Source organism: Schistocerca piceifrons, chromosome 1 (assembly GCF_021461385.2).
Source record: "Schistocerca piceifrons isolate TAMUIC-IGC-003096 chromosome 1, iqSchPice1.1, whole genome shotgun sequence".
In the NCBI taxonomy this organism is placed as follows: domain Eukaryota; kingdom Metazoa; phylum Arthropoda; class Insecta; order Orthoptera; family Acrididae; genus Schistocerca; species Schistocerca piceifrons.
In genome coordinates this window covers 1,203,298,563-1,203,316,781 of record NC_060138.1, presented here as the reverse complement: position 1 = coordinate 1,203,316,781, position 18,219 = coordinate 1,203,298,563, and positions in this window count along the sequence as shown.

The window sequence follows — 18,219 nt, the reverse complement described above, 5'->3', positions numbered from 1 at the left end:
TCGGTCCTTTAAATGTGGCTGAACTTGTACCCGCTGTTTGACGTGGTTCCCTTCTTGCCTATTGCAGAACACGTGCTCTTCTACGCCCAGCAGTGCCTGCGATTCGGAATACTGCCCACGCACGTGAAACGATACTGTGAGCAATATCAGATTCCTGGACTAGAGTCGCCATTCTTTGTCCTTTTCCAGTTTCCCGGTGATTATTCCCTCTTCTGAAGTCATCTAGCTATTTTCTGCGGACCACGTTGTCATGAAGAACACTGCACCACAATTCTCTGCTAATTGATACGCACTGGCTTTTCCAATTTCTTGCAGCCCTCGTGCTACTAAAATGTAGACTTTCACGGCCGGAAATATCATGTCCATTATAATTACCCGGGCTGTTATGCCGTGGTCGGTTGATGAATTCTGTGTCGATTCCCACCGTGGGTGAGAGAAGAGCTTTAAAACACCTGAAAGACGACGATAGTATTTTGGTTCTCCCAGCTGACAAAGGAAGCGCAACGGTGGTTATGGATGTGGCCGACTATCAGAGTAAAATTACTGATCTACTGGAACCGCAAGCATATAGGAAGCTGAATAAGGACCCCACTAACAACGTTCTCAGACTGTGTCGCGGTTGATAAAAAAAGTCCTCCATTGAAGAGAGTGTACAGAAACGTCTCTGCAGTTCGGTTGCGCTACCACCGAGGCTTTATAGATTGCCCAAAATTCATAAAGGAAATGTGCCGTTAAGACCGATACTAAGTGCCATTGGTTCGCCCACCTACTCGTCAGCCAAGTTTTTGACTATGCTGTTGAAACCACATGTGGGCCGTTCGGACTCTTATATAAAGAATTCGACACATTTCATCAGCAGATTGAATGGCATAGTGGTCCAGCCGGAGGACATATTGATTGGTCAGCTTCGATGTGCTATCGCTGTTTACCATGGTTCCACTTAATGATGTATTGGAACAGCTGGATCGAATTTTTCCTGCCGACATTTCAGAACTGTTTAAGTGTTGTTTGACGACCACAAATTTCAAGTGGAATGAACAGTTTTATGAGCAAACGGATGGCGGTGGCTATGGGAAGCCCCCTAAGTCCCGTAATTGCAAACTTCTTTATGGAGAAATTCGAAGAACAGGCCTTAGTTACTGCCAGCGAAAAACCAAATGTATGGTTCCGATACGTGGATGACACGTTTGTGCTGTGGAGGCATGGTAGGGAGGAACTAAGCCGGTTCCACGAACACCTGAACAGTATAAACACGAGAATTCAGTTTACAATGGAGGAGGAGGTAGACGGCAAACTACATTTCCTCGATGTGCTTGTTTTTAGAAACGAAAATGGTAGTTTGGGCCACTCAGTATACCGCAAACCCATGCACACGGACCGTTATTTGCACCGGGATTCGAACCACCACCCACAACAGAAGCGGGGTGTTATCAAGACGTTAGCGGACAGAGCTAGAAATATTTGTGAACCTGAGTTGCTCGACGCTGAGATGGAACATCTCCACAATGCACTAATGAAGAACGGATATTCGTCCTCCGAAATAAAACGTGCGTTGAGGCAGTGACGGAGAAATCATACTGCAAAATCTAAGGTTCTCCTGCCGTTTGTTAAAAATGTAACGGAAAGAATAGGGAGGATCTTGACGAAGCGGAATATTACCGTAATTTACAAGCCCACCAGGGAGATACAGGAATACCTTAAGCCTGCCAAGGACGCTCGCTAACCATTGGAAAAAGCTGGAGTGTATAGGATCCCATGCAGCTGTGGTGATGTTTATGTGGGTACCACTAAAAGAACTGTTTCTAAACGTTTGGAAGAGCACAAGGAAAATTGTAGAAGAGGAGAAGCGGAACGATCAGCTGTTGCGGAGCATGCTTTCCAGCCAGGGAACCACAATATTCGTTTCGAGGAGACGCAAGTACTAGCGGTCACAAGCGGATATTACGAAAGGCTCTACAGGGAGGCAATCGAAATCGCTAAACACCCAAATAATTTCAACCGAAAGGAGGAGGGCGTCAAATTAAACGGTATATGGATGCCGGTGTTAAAGAAGATGTGTACCACCCGTCCACTACTGGGTGATGGCAACGGCGATCGACGGCGACGGACAGCGGCCAATTGCATTGACGTTTTCAAAACACGTGACGTCACGCAGCGGCGTGGGAGCGCGCGGACACGGAATTTAGTGGCAGTCAGTAGCGAGCCAGTGGGTGTGTTGGACCTTCCATCGAGCTACGGACCCCCTTGAAGATGTCTCCCACAGTCGGAGACGAAACGTTGGGAATCACCACAGAATTCATCAACCGACCACGGCATAACAGCCCAGATAATTATAATGGACATGAGTCCTCGTGCTGCAGGTCCAGCCACGTTGGCGCTATAGTCAAGTTGTCCTCAGGCCATCTGACGTCCAACTTCCCGTGTTTAGTGCCGTCGTTGTCACTGCAGAGTGTTGTACCGGGAGGAGCCAGGGAGAGGATGTTGTTTGGTGGCCGGTATCCTCTTCCTACAACACAACTGCACATGTATGTTAACAGGACTCTTTATTCACAAGAACAAGAAGCTACTTATCTTAAACTAGTCCATGTTTTGTGGTACAAGCTCTTCTGTAATAGTCCACGTTAGCCTCACTGCTGGTGAAGCACAAATCCCGCTATAAACGCTACACTGGTCGCTATGTACTGACTGAGACTCTGACTGCGACTCGGCTGTCTGTATGTGACAGACTGGGCCCTGCGGTCCGTGGCGGCGATCTAAATACTGGCGGTCGAGAGGGCGCTGGCGGCGCGTTGCTAGCGAGTCTGCCTTTGGCCCCTCTCTTGATAGGCGCACGTGATTCAGCGCCTGTTATCGATCTTCTTGCAACCTCTCTGCCGACCGGTGTGCTGGCGACAGCTTACTCCGGCATACCGTGTGCGACAGCATGGCCTTCCGCAACGTGCTCCCGCACTTTTAATCATTTCCACTGAATAATTAATACGTTATGTTATTCTATCCAGCTTGTCCTTAGGTTCTGGAAATCTTTAGTAAAGTCAGTCCAGTTGGGCGGCAGCTTTCTTGAGATAAAGAAGCGTTTAGACGTGTGTGTTTGTTGTTCTTCTTTCGAATGGGCCAGCTCAGGACCACGATATCCAACTTTTAAGCCTGGACAGGGACTTGAGATCTTTTTATGGGGTGATCTGTCATGAAACCTCTTTTCTTTTGGTATCCTCCTGAGAAGTGCTCGGTTTCTAATGTCGCTTTCAGTTACTTTCAGTTTCCGGATGTCTTTGGTTCAAACGGCTCAGAGCACTATGGGACTTAAGATCTGAGGTCATCAGTCCCCTAGAACTTAGAACTACTTGAACCTAACTAACCTAAGGACATCATCACACACATCCATGCCCGAGGCAGGAGTCGAACCTGCGACCGTAGCGGTCGCGCGGTTCCAGACTGAAGCGCCTAGAACCGCTCGGCCACACCGGCCGGCTGTGGATGTCCTTCTTGACTTCTATCAGTCACGGTGCCACGATCTTCCTGCTCTTCCAGTAGTTGAGAAGTCGGCTGGTCAGTCTTGTTTGGTCTACCCTTGTGCTATGTCCGTAGAAAGCGAGACGTCTCTTTCTGGCTACATCTGGCTACACATTCATACTTTGATTCCTCAGTATGATTGTGTGTTTCGATATAATATGCATAAAATTGCCTTCATCTACAGAGTATGGTGAGCCTAATTTTCGCCGCGTTTCTATCATCTCTGAGGTTTCAGTGTGAAGGATTTGGTTATTCGTTGTGACCTACAAGATCTTTCTAAACAAAAGTGTAGTTTTAAATAGTCGCACAAGGAGGAAGAATTCCAATAAAAATAATACACTCTCTGATCCGTCATTAATTACTGTGACTTAAATCCTTTATAGTTTCTTCCACAATATCGTACTGAAGGAATCAATGTGACTGGTCGAATGGAGAAAGGATATGGAAATGAGTAACGTAGCACTGTCGTTTGTATCTTCTGCTAGTGTTACACAGCCATTGACAACAGCACGCGTAGTCAATATAGTCGTGTCGCAATATTACAGTAAGACGCGCATAAATAATCTGCTGTTCTTTAGGCCAGAATCAGATTTCTTTCGGTATTAACATTGTTTCCTGTTTCTGATGTTGGAGCTTCATGTAAGATGTGGACTAATTCGCCAGTACGGTAGACTAGAAATCAACAGATTTTTGCTAGATTATAGGTTGCTCGTAAGATTATCTTATGAGGCAAAACGCGAATTACATCTCTGACATTGCGTTTTGAATGTGACACCAGACATGTTGCTGTACTGCGATTTGCCCTTTGATATCGGTTTGCGTAAGGCAGTACGTCGCAAGTTGAGGGAAGGCATTGCATACCATCTGTAATAAGGTGATGGCAGAGAAAGTAATGTCATGTTTAAACCAGGGACACGACTCCATTTCCAAGTAGTTTACAAAGGTGGGCGTGACAAATAACCCACATTCGTCAGTTATGATATTTTCCAAATATCATCTATCCTCTAAAGCTCAAATCAGACAGCCGACTGCCGTATTTCAAAAGCCACTTATTGAATACTTCTAACAACAGGTTTCCACGGAGAGAGAGCGTCAGTCCTTGCTTCTTACATCCTTATTCATGTCTGCCATCTGTCATGCCTCTCTCTTACTGGTAGTGATCGGGTAAAATTCACACTACGAACGAAACAAGAGAACTTAAACTAATGTGTACACTGAAATGCCAATACTGAGATATTGCTATGGTTGTATGGGCACGTTCCGAAAGCCAATATTCAAAAATAAATAAAATAAAATAAAAAATAAAAAACCAAGCAAGAGTGCTCACTCCTCCGCCGTCGGGTACTTCTGCAAACTTTCTATCCCATAATCACCACGATCAACAGCATGTGATATAGTTTCATAACCAATTATCGAAGCAAAGTCGGTCTTCGAACCTGACCAAACATTTTACACCATATGAATTAATATATGGCAACAGCACAATATTGTTGATTGATCACTGATCCCAATTTTCCGAATTCGTGGTGTAGAATTCCTGTAAGAAATTCATACTTTGAATGTTGGAACCACTTTAGCACGTTCCCATATTTTGCTACCATGAGCTGATCACTGATAGCAATTGATTAATTCTAAAATTATATCACATGTGAACAAGGAAAGCTGTTGTGTAACACTCACATTCAATTAAACACGTTTGGAAAAGTAACATTTGTTCAGCAGATGCCTGGAGGACGAAGAATGATGATTTACACATACAACTGTAATCCAAAGACAGAATTAATATTACTAAAACATAGCTGGCCGGGGTGGCCGAGCGGTTCTAGGCACTTAGGAACTACAGTCTGGAACCGCGCGACCGCTACGGTCGCAGGTTCGAATCCTGCCTCGGCCATAGATGTGGGTGATGTCCTTAGATTAGTTAGGTTTAAGGTTCTAAGTTCTAGGGGACTGATGACCTCCGATATTAAGTCCCATAGTGCTCAGAGTCATTTGAACGAAAATACCTTTAAGATGAGCCGCTACACGGATAATGTGTCAATCTTCTAAATGTGGTAAAAATTTTGCTTCTTTTAATTTGCTTTGATGGTGCCTCCGCTTCAACATATGATAGTGAACTCAAGTATGATTGCTACCACGTTAATATACAAACAAACAGATTTCGTATGCAACATAAAAACTCTTCTCAGTTACTTCTAATATAAAAAGAGAAAGAAAAAAATGGTTCAAATGGCTCTCAGCACTATTGGACTTAACATCTATGGTCATCAGTCCCCTAGAACTTAGAACTAATTAAACCTAACTAACCTAAGGACATCACACACATCCATGCCCGAGGCAGGATTCGAACCTGCGACCGTAGCGGTCCGCGGTTCCAGACTGTAGCGCCTAGAACCGCTCGGCCACACTGGCCGGCAAAAGAGAAAGAGTTAGCCTTCAAGTAGTGTACATTTTCTGTTATTATATACACTTTTAAACTTGGTTTTGTAACATAACAACCCGTAAATTTGTGGAGAGAGTGATGTCTTTAAACACATTTCAAGTAGATGGAAAACGTTACTTGAGAGACTGTTGCTTTTATGGTATGTCACATATACCTACAAGCTTTCATTATCCACCCAGGTGTAGGTTGGCAACAGTGTATAAACACATTCAAAGTCAGTCAAGTGCGACCTTGGTCGATTGCTACGTCAGAGGATCCGAAGGAGCCAATAATTCCATGAGGTATACACTCTGAGAGCCAAAGAAACTGATACACCTGCCTAATATCATGTGTGGCCCCCGCGAGCACGCAGAAGTGCCGCAACACGACGTGGCATGGACTCGACTAATGTCTGAAGTGGTGCTGGAGGAACTGACGTCATGAGTCTTGCAGGGCTGTCCATAAATCCTTAATAGTACGAGGAGATGGATATCTCTTCTCTTCTCTTCTGAAGAGCCGCGCGGGGTAGCCGCGTGGTCTCAGGCGCCTTGTCACGGTTCGCGCGGCTCCCCCCGTCAGAGGTTCGAGTCCTCCCTCGGGCATGGGTGTGCGTGTGTGTTGTCCTTAGCGTAAGTTAGTTTAAGATAGATTAAGTAGTGTGTAAACCTAGGGACCGATGACCTCAGGAGTTTGGTCCCATAAGCCGTATCACAACTTCCCAAATTTCTTCTGAATAGCACGTTGCAAGGCATCCCAGACATGCTCAATAATGTTCATGTCTGGGGAGCTTGGCGGCCAGCGGAAGTGCTTAAACTTAGAAGACTGTTCATGGAGCCACTCTGTAGCAATTCCGGACGTGTGGGGTGTCGCGTTGTCCTGTTGGAATTTCCCAAGTCCTTCGGAATGCAAAATGGACATGAATGGATGCAGCTGATCAAACAGTATGCTCACGTACGTGTCACCTGTCTGTGTCGTATCTAGACGTATCATGGATCCCATATGCACACACTCCACAGCATTACACAGCCTCCCCCAGCTTGAACAGTTCCACAGTTTCCTGCTGACATACAGGGTCCATGGATTCATGAGGTTGTCTCCATACCCGTACATGGCCATTCGCTTGATACAATTTGAAACTAGACTCGTCCGAGCAGGCAATATGTTTCGTCATCCACAGTCCAATGTCGATGTTGACGGGCGCAGGAGAAGTGGTGGTGGTGGTGGTGGTAAGTTCCTATGGAATCAAACTGCTAAGGTCATCGGTCCCTAGGCTTACACACTACGTAACCTAACTTAAACTAAATTACGCTAGGGACAACACACACACACACACACACACACATACACATCCATGCCCGAGGGAGGACTCGAACATCCAACGGGGGCAGCCGGACGAACTGTGGCAAGGCGCCTCGGACCGCGCGGCTGCCCCGCGTGGCTCAGGTGTAAAGCTTTGTGTCGTGTAGTCGTCAAGGGTACACGAATGGATCTTCAGCTCCGAAAGGCCATATCAATGATGTTTCGCACGCGGCCCCTCCTGCCAGAGATTCGAGTCGTCCTTCGGGCATGGGTATGTGCGCTGTCTTTAGCGCAGGTTAGTTTAAGTTAGTTTAAGTGGTGTGTAAGTCTATAGAATGATGACCTTAGCAGTTTGGTCCCTTAGAAATTCACACACATTTCAACATTTTGTTTCGCAAGCTAACACTTGTTGATAGCCCAGCACTGAAATCTGCAGGAATTTACGGAAGGCTTGCACTTCTGTCACGTTGAACGATTCTCTTCAGTCGTCGTTGGTTCCGTTCTTGCAGGATCTTTATCCGGCGGCAGCGATGTCGGAGATTTGATGTTTTACCGGATTCTTGATATTCACGGAGGACTCGTGAAATGGTCGTACAGGAAAATCCCCACTTCATCGCTACCTCGGAGATGCTGTGTTTCATCGCTCGTGCGCCGACTATAACAACACGTTCAAACTCACTTCAATCTTGATAACCTGCCAGTGTAGCAGCAGTAGCCGATGTAACAATTGCGCCAGACACTTGTCTTATATAGGCGTTGCTGACAGCAGCACCGTATTCTACCTGCATGCCTGTACCAGTTTCTCTGTGTACTAACATAGTAAACTAGCATGCCACTGTCATATTTTGCTTGGAACTCTCACTTCCTTCTTCAACAGTTGTCTTGTCCCACTCTAGAGATTCACTTCTCCATGCCTGTATCACTTTTTGCTGTTTGCACTAATTAGTGTTAAATTTCGAACAGAACGACGCTTTTCATCGGAGCGTTAAGTAACAGGAAGAAAGGTGAAAACGAACGAGCTGGAAAGCCAGGAGAGCTACTAGGAGGCGGCGGCGGTTGCGTGCGACTGCAGCCTACTGTGGGAAGTGGCGGTTCCCACGGGGTTGCGAGCCCAGGGCGCAGGGAACAGGGCCAAGGACTCCGCCGCGAGCTGCGCGCGCCAAGGCCGCCGAAAGCGAGTCTGCGGAAGCCGCTGACGTCACAGCCCGCAGGTGCCATTGTTCCCGGGGCGCACCTCCCGTAGCAGATCGCGTCGTTATCGCCGGTGGCAGCGTTGGGGGAGGTCCGAGAAAGGGAGGCCGACCGTGGCGGACAGGCGCAGCGGCGGCTGCATGTGAACACCCAAACGTCTGGCACCTTGCGGGTTTACTGGTTATCTTTCTTTGAAAGCTGTTAAACGAAATGTAGATGCGGTAATATGAAACGCAAGCACTAAATTTATCGCGCTGTCCTACTTTGCTACTCCTGTACACTCCGCGAAACTTGGCAACAGGGTCGCGGACACACCTTCAGCTGTGCACGTTTTAAGGAGCTTTTGTTCATGCGCAACTGGCGTGACGTAAGTGCCTTACGGGCCAAATACATACGGATTTTGTGGTGTGCGTACTGTAAGACCTTCGGTACACACACCATCAGATTATTTGACTTGTCGCTCTAACGAAGTAGGCGAGTGTGAGCAATATGTCTCGTGGTCTTATCGTGGCGTGTTTATCTTCTGCCGTTAGGTCAGACGATAGAAATGCCACTTGCACGCTTAGAGTAGCAGATTGACGGTGACCAACTTTAAACAGAACTTGATTAATTTTCACACACATTTATTAAAATAATAAAAATCATAGACATTATGTAACTTGATTCTGGATGCTGTTTACAATTGACAATCTGAAGTTCCTTTGGTCTTGGTACGTTAATCTTATTCTCACATATCTCTGATACTTGACAAAGTGTCTATACATTTATCTTCATGGCTATGTACAGGAATATGATAATCTTATTAGGCGCAGACTGAAACTTGACTATAGACTAATGCACACTATTGCAGACTAATACAGACTGATGCAGACAGACTAATTGTGGTGTCACCGCCAGACACCACACTTGCTAGGTGGTAGCTTAAATCGGCCGCGGTCCATTTAGTACATGTCGGACCCGCGTGTCGCCACTGTGTAATCGCAGACCTAGCGCCACCACCAAGGCAGGTCTCGTGATACGAGAGAGCACTCGCCCAGTTGTACGAGAACCTAGCTACCGCCCAGTTGTACGAAGCCTTTCTCTCTCAATAGCCGAGAGACAGAATAGCCATCAGCTAAGTTAATGGCTACGAACTAGCAAGGCGCCATTTGTATCAGTGCCTATAGCTTACGAGTATTCAAGAGAGATGTATTCCAAGGACTAATTAAAAGATAAGTAATAAGCATCTACATACTTTTCTTCTTATTCATTTATAAGTTCTCATGTTCCAGACTTCACGCCCGTCTGCTTTAGCCGTGCGTGCCCTATCGGCTACAGCGTTAGTCTAGAGTTCATTTTCAGCCATCAACTTCACGGTGTCGGCCCAGCTACCGACACAACATTTATTGGCGACGAGCAAGAGAGTTTGTATTAATTCGTTTGCAACATTGGCGACGATTTAAAGTTTTCTGATTGCTTACATTTAATTGTGTCATGGCTTCGCCACATTCTCCAGATGTACTGTCCGAATTTTATCGCTTGCAGAATCAGCAGACGCAGGCGTTACTGGACACCCTTGGACAGCTCGTCCAGGGTCAACGTACCATTCAACCCGATGCGGCCGCCGCCGCTTCTTCGCTACCGCTGCCACTAAACGCTGTTGCACCTCCCTTTCGACCATACGTGGCAGCCGATGAGACCTGGCACGAGTGGTCTCGCCAGTTCAACTTTCATCTAGCTGCCTACAGAATTCAAGGTAATGAGCGGCAGCCGTTTTTGCTTTCTTGTGTCGGTGTGTCCACATACCGTGTGATAGTGAAATTGTTTCCCCGACGAGACGTAGCAACTCTGTCCTACGAGGAAATTTTGTCTGCATTAGATGCCTATTTCAAAGAAACAGTTAATGTGGTTGCAAAACGGTATACGTTCTTTCGTACAAAACGTACGGCCGGTCAAACTAATAGGGAGTGGGTAGCAACATTGCAAGGACTTACTAGGGACTGTGCCTTTGAATGTGACTGTGGTCTTTCTTATTCAGATACAATGGTGCGTGATGCAATTGCACAGAACGTTTCTGATGTTCGCATACGGGAGCAAATTTTGAAATTAGTTAATCCCTCCCTTCAACAAGTGATAGACATATTGGATAGACAGGACACACTTGACTGTGCTCAGGAATCTTTTGAAACTTCGCCAGCCGTGTGTAACATTAACCGGCCCGCTGGACGCGCTGCGCGGCCCGGTAACCGGGCCTTGCGCACGTCGCCACAGCGGCCGCCGCGTGCTAAGCCAGGTGTGCCGCGCCAGCACACAAATGCAGTGAAATCATGCCCGCGGTGTGCTACTAGACATTCGCGTGAACATTGCCCGTCACGCCAAGCTATTTGCTTTTTCTGCAATAAGAAAGGACATGTTCAAAGTGTTTGCCAGAAAAAGCTCAGATCGGACAATCACAATCATTCCAGGCCCTTTGCTTCGCGCCGGAATCGAACCCAGGACACTCAGGCTCGTGGACCTGCGCCTATGGACATTCATGTCGTTAATTCCGCTTCGTCCAGTGACACTTTCTCTAACAATGACTGTGATCGTCCCACAAAAACTGTGTGTCGACGTCGCCGGAAATCACGTCAATTAGCAAGTGATTCTGTACCAGTGTCTATTCAAATTGCACAAAACAGTCGCTCTTGTCGTCAGCAGGACAATAAACTTTTTGTGGACTTAGACTTTGAAGGCAAAGTGATACCATTCCAGCTCGATACCGGAGCTGCAGTTTCATTGCTCAATCACGACACGTACAAACAACTGGGCAAACCTCCGTTGCGTTCCGCAAAGGTTAAGCTAACTACATATTCCGGACAGAAAATTCCTGTGTTAGGACAGTGCAGCCTTCTTGCAACATACAAGGGACAAACAAAACTTGTGTCATTTTACGTTCTTCGTTCTTCTTCTGCAGTGAACTTGTTTGGTCTAGATTTATTTCAGTTGTTTAACATGTCTATTGTAAATCAGGTCCTATCAGTGAATCAGACTGTGCCTACAGACAGTGTTTCTCGGCTGTGTGACGAATTTGCAGATATTTTTGCACCGGGCTTAGGTTGCGCTAAAAACTATGAAGCACATTTAGAACTGAAGGTAAACGCGCAACCGAAATTTTTCAGGGCGCGCAATGTTCCCCACGCATTGCGTGATGAGGTCGCCAGAACGTTACACGATCTCGAATCACAGGGTGTAATTGAACGTGTGCAAGCTTCTCTCTGGGCCTCACCCTTAGTAATTTTGCCAAAACCTTCCGGAAAATTGAGACTTTGCGTGGACTTCAAGGCCACAGTGAATCCACAGCTAGTGACTGCTACTTTTCCTTTGCCCCGCCCGGAAGATCTTTTTGCTAAACTGTGCCCGGGAAAATATTTTTCAAAGTTGGACCTAGCCGATGCGTACTTGCAAATACCGGTGGACGACGAATCCCAGCGCGTATTGGTGGTTAACACGCATCTTGGATTGTACCGCTTCAAAAGACTGCCATTCGGGTGTGCATCCGCCCCTGCCTTGTTTCAGCAGTATTTACAAACTATTTGTGCGTCGGTCCCTACTGCAGCAAACTATCTGGACGATATAGTGATCTCCGGACAGACAGAAGAAGATCATCTTGCGAACTTACGAACCTTATTTCAGGTCTTGCGGCAAAATGGTCTTCGCTTGAGGAAGGACAAATGTGTGTTTTTTGCTCGCGACTTACCATACCTGGGACATGTCATTAATGCCCACGGCATACATCCGAGTCCAGAGCACCTCCGTGCCATACAAGAATTGCCTTCCCCTCAAAATGTGAAACAGCTACAGAGTGTGTTGGGTAAAATTAATTATTACCATAAATATGTGCGCAATGCCTCTTCCATTTCAGCTCCGCTTCATCGCTTGCGCCGTAAAGGTGTTCCGTTCGTCTGGACGACGGAATGCGAACGCGCCTTTCGCCAGTTGAAATCGGCGTTGCTTTCTAATACTTGCCTTACGCCATTCGATCCCCAGAAACCCCTTTTGTTGATGGTAGATGCATCGGATTTCGGGATCGGTGCTGTGCTTGCGCACAAAGTTGGCTCCCATGATCGCCCTATTGCCTTTGCGTCCAAATTGCTCTCGTCTGCGCAAAGAAATTATTCACAGATAGAGAAAGAAGCTTTGGCTCTCGTGTTTGGTGTTACTAAGTTCCATGATTTCTTGTATGGTCGTCACTTTACCATCATCACAGACCACAAACCTTTGACATCGCTTTTTCATCCGACCAAGCCTGTACCTCCACGTACAGCGCAGAAATTCATTCGCTGGTCTATTTTCCTCTCGCAGTACCGCTACGATATCTTGTATCGGTCCCCTGCTAAGCACGGAAACGCCGATGCGTTGTCCCGTTTGCCTGTTGCTGAGGATAAAGCATTCGATTCTTCCGAACTTGCTTGCATGTTCATTGATTCGGAAACCGATGAAGTGGTCGAATCGTTTCCGATTGATTTTCGTCGTGTCGCTACAGCCACAGCTGCTGACCCTGTCCTTGCTACTGTTTTACGTTTTGTTGCTACGCAATGGCCTTTGTCAAAGTCTCGGATCGAGGATCCGTTGGTTCGCCGATTTTTTGCTCACAAGGAGAGACTTTTTGTTCGTCGTGGTGTTTTGTTGTTGCGTTCTGATAATGATCAGTCCAGAGTCGTGGTCCCACGTTCGTTACAGTCCTCTGTTTTACGGCTTCTTCACCAAGGACATTGGGGTATAGTGCGAACGAAACAACTTGCTCGTCAGCACTGTACTTGGTTCGGAATCGATGCTGCGATTACGAATATGTGTTCTTCGTGCCCGACGTGTGCCGAACAACAATCCGCACCGCCGCGGAAAGTCTTTGCATGGCCGAAAGCCACTTCCCCTTGGCAACGCTTGCACATTGATTTTGCTGGTCCATTCTGGAATGCTCGATGGTTGGTTCTGGTCGACGCCTTCAGTAATTTTCCTTTTGTTGTCCGGATGTCTTCCACGACGTCCTCCGCCACCATCCAAGCGTTGTCTGCTATCTTTTGCATTGAAGGTCTGCCGCAGACTATTGTTTCCGACAATGGCCCACAATTCATGTCCGCAGAATTTCAGTCATTCTGCCAGGCCAATGGTATTCAACATCTGACATCCGCGCCGTTTTCGCCTCAGTCCAACGGTGCCGCTGAACGATTGGTCCGGACTTTCAAGTCACAGATGTTGAAATTGAAAGAGTCGCATTCTCGGGAGGACGCATTGTTGCTCTTTTTGTCTTCGTATCGCTCTCAGCCCCGAGATGGTCGCTCGCCGGCTGAGTTGCTCCACGGTCGTCCTCATCGCACCTTGATGTCTTTGCTGCATCCGCCGCATCAGGTTCCTGTGCAGCGGCAGACTCCTGCTTTTGCTCCAGGCGACGTTGTATTTTATCGCAACTATCGAGGTTCACAGCGTTGGCTCGCAGGGCGCATTCTTCGCTGCCTCGGCCGCGCGATGTATTTGGTTTTGGGGGCCTCTGGTGAGGTGCGTCGGCATCTCAATCAGCTGCGCCTCTGTCGTCGCTCGGGTTCTGCCGCTCCCCGTCTGCTTTCAGCGTCGGTGCCGTCCGGTCAGCGCCCTGGGGACCCATCTACTGGCTCGCCTCATCCCCAGGTGTTACCGACGATGCCTTCCATTTTGCCCCATGGCGACGCGCCGCCGCCGCTGCAGCAGCAGCAGCCGCCGCCGCCGCCGCGTGTTCTCCCGCCGGCGCCGCCCGCATTCGACGCTTCGTTGCAGCCGCCAAGCGCCTCCCAGGGTCACGCGCCGCCGATCGCTTCCCGTGACCAGCTGTCCTCCGCCATGGAACTCCCGCCCGCTCCGGACCACATGACGTCATCGCGCGTCGGCTACCCCGACGCAATGGAGATTGATCCTTCGGTCACTCCTGTCTCTTTCCGGGCGCGTACACCGCATGTTGACGTGCACCCTGGACTAGTTTTTCAGGCGTTTCCTAGCTCCCCTCGGACTGAATGGCCGGGTGCGGGTGGCACAGCCTCGCCTGTTGTTAGGCTCCCCACCTCATCGCATACGTCAACATGTGGTCCTCCCCACGGCGGGCGGAAGCCTTATCACACGACCGTTCGCCGATTTGCGGGGGAGGAATGTGGTGTCACCGCCAGACACCACACTTGCTAGGTGGTAGCTTAAATCGGCCGCGGTCCATTTAGTACATGTCGGACCCGCGTGTCGCCACTGTGTAATCGCAGACCTAGCGCCACCACCAAGGCAGGTCTCGTGGTACGAGAGAGCACTCGCCCAGTTGTACGAGAACCTAGCTACCGCCCAGTTGTACGAGAACCTAGCTACCGCCCAGTTGTACGAAGCCTTTCTCTCTCAATAGCCGAGAGACAGAATAGCCATCAGCTAAGTTAATGGCTACGAACTAGCAAGGCGCCATTTGTATCAGTGCCTATAGCTTACGAGTATTCAAGAGAGATGTATTCCAAGGACTAATTAAAAGATAAGTAATAAGCATCTACATACTTTTCTTCTTATTCATTTATAAGTTCTCATGTTCCAGACTTCACGCCCGTCTGCTTTAGCCGTGCGTGCCCTATCGGCTACAGCGTTAGTCTAGAGTTCATTTTCAGCCATCAACTTCACGGTGTCGGCCCAGCTACCGACACAACACTAATCGTAGGTCTGTACACTCGTTATAATATCTCGCGCGTTCAGGTATCACTGCGCGAGTGTGATCTGCGAGGAGAAAAGGTTCTACGTTAGCAGCAATCTCATTGGCTGCGTTACATATTAATACGCGGATCGGCGGAAGCAGAATTTGGTCCGTCTCTATGGCAGCGCCATCTCGTAGAGCGGAGACGGACGAGCGCTGCGCCTGCGCTGCTGTGCTTAGTGGGGCGCGCTCTAGTGGGAAAGTTGTGTACGCGCTGTACATAGCGGAATTTTGTTCACAACAGATTTGATAAACAATGTGCACAGTTCACAGGGTGCACAGTTAGCTCTTACCACTCAACTACAAGTTTATATCGATGCCACCAGGTGGTAGCTTACTGCAGCAAATTTTTATCTGCGTTCGCTTGCCATTAATCCCGCTCGACAGTAGCGCACTCCTCAGATATGCCAATTCACGCATTATATAGCTAAATTACTTCGGACGTCAATGTATGTTATAGTTATACTGATAGAAAAACCTATTTGTGGGATTCTGTATGAGATGTAGTACATTAAGCTTCAGATTTTAGCATACAGTAATCCATTTGAGGCGCTCAGAACCAGAAAGCATATTATCGTCGATTGTGAGACTGTAGCATTTATTCACGCTTCTGACATCTGTTGACCTCATGGTGTGTCAGGTTTATGTGTGCTGTAGGCCCGCACTGTGTACGTGAACAGCCACGAAAACCTGGTTTCTCTGATATTAATTTAAACGTGGGATCGACGACGGTGTGCTTTTGGCCTTTATGGTTTTCGGCGTTTCATTTGTATTCTAGTCAAGTGACCATGTTGATAGACAATACTACTTGAATTTGGTCGTTTCCACAAACGGCAAAGGAAGTTTGTGTTTGGAGTTCATTGGATTGGATTGGATTGGATTGTTTGGGGGAAGACACCAAACAGCGAGGTCATCGGTCTCGTCGGATTAGGAAAGGACGGGGAAGGAAGTGCCCTTTCAAAGGAACCATCCCGGCCTTTGCCTGGAGTGATTTATGGAAATCACGGAAAGCCTAAATCAGCATCGTCGAAAGCGGGTTTGAACCGTCGTCCTCCCGGATGCGAGTCCAGTGTGCTAACCACTGCGCCACCTCGCTCGGTGCGGGAGTTCATTGTCTACTGTGCAGTTTCAGCATGTCGTTCTAAGTTCTAGGGGACCGATAACCTAAGATGTTAAGTCCCATAGTGCTCAGAGCCATTTGAACCATTTGAACTCTGTTAAATCTGCTTTATGTGCTAACAGAAAAGAAAATTACCAGGAAAAGTTAGGCGCAAAGGAACAAGGGCCTCCGTTGACTGAAAAAGTGTCGAAATCAAATAAGCTTGACTACAAGTGAACATTTAACAAAGAAGTGCATGAATAACAAGCATGTAAGTTGTTGTGTGGGTGCAGTGTAAGATTGTCTGATTTTCAGCCCAGAAGTTAATTCTTTAACTAATACAGATGTCAGGGGTCTTGAACATTTGTCCGAAAACAAGAATGCACGACATCTCCCACTTACATAAAAACGCGAAACGGCGAGTAGCGAAAGTTTAAACATTATTTCGTTCTTTCCCTAAACTGTACTTAATTATGTACAAAACAACAAAATTCCACAACACCATTCTTTCTGTATTCAGAAAAGTTATTCATTTTATTATTGTTATTATTATTATTATTATTGTTATTATTATTATTATTATTGTTACTGTTATTATTATAATTATTATTATTGGCAACGGATAATTGTTAAACAACAGATGCTATTAATGTCACACTCTCATATTTATCTGAACCTGACATTTTTTGAACACGTAGAATGTATACTCACGAGCCAGCACTGCTCCTAAATGTGAGAGATACTAAAACGTAGACATAGACAACTGGCACCAACGGCTTTATAGCGCCTTCATATCCTTTTATTGCGTCACCAGCCAGCTTCCGGGGCACCCTAGGCTCACCACCAGATGTTGGGTATTTCCAGCAATTTTATATTATATACCGTCTGTAGCTGCGTTGGCGAAAATTGTTGGATGTAGATGCTGCAGAATTACACACATAAATAAAAACACATACGCACAAAAATAAGATGTATGTTGTTATGTAGTTATCTACCAGTCACGCAATGCAGGTGGTTGTGAGCATGGCACGTTAAAAGTATCCATCATACGCCAGCGCAGAAACACAACATTTAAATACAGGGTGTTTGACATATTGCGTACAAACTTTTAATTTAAGCAATAAGAGTAACAAGACAAGTGATACAATACTTCCCACAGCGCGGTCTTCGACATAACGGACTTGTTCTGTCAAAAGTTGTATACGTAAATAAACCCGAACAGGGGCAGAAGCACATTTTGCTACTGATGCAGGACGACATCTTAACGCGTCAGTGTGGCTCAACACGAATAGGTCGAGCAGAGCCTGTACCTTGATCTACCTACCCGCCCGGATAGACGCGCGTGTTAAAGCGCCATTTCCGGGGCCGGGAGGTGCGCCAGCCCCGGATCGAACCCGTCCTGTGGATTTGCGACGAGTCCCGATGTTCCGGACAGCCTGGGTGTGGTTTTTAGGTGGTTTCCCACATCCAACTAAGTGACTACCGGCTGGCATCCGAGTCCCTCCTCAGTTACACGATTCGCAAACATTTACAAAACTTTCACTCGCTTTCACATGTACAACACTACACGCTGACAGTTTGGGTACACATATTCCGTCCAGGGGTAAGCGAGTGGGACATGAAGGGCATCACGCCACCCGTTTAGAAACTAACCACCCCAGATCCGTTCATAACCATGCCGACCCCACGCCGATGCGAGACAAAGGCACAGGAAAAATAAGAGAGCCGGTACCTTGGCCTCTAGAATCACCTGACACTTCTGGATTTTCCTGTCTAGGGTCAGCTCAAAACTGAACAGCACTGACGCGCGGAGTGGCCGCGCGGTTTGAGGCGCCATGTCACGGACTGCGCAGCCCCTCCCGCCGGAGGTTCGAGTCCTCCATAGGGCATGGATGCGTGTGTTGTTCTTGGCATAGGTTAGTTTAAGTTAGTTTACGTAGTGTGTAAGTCTAGGGACCAATGACCTCTGCAGTTTGGTCCCTTAAGAACTCAGAC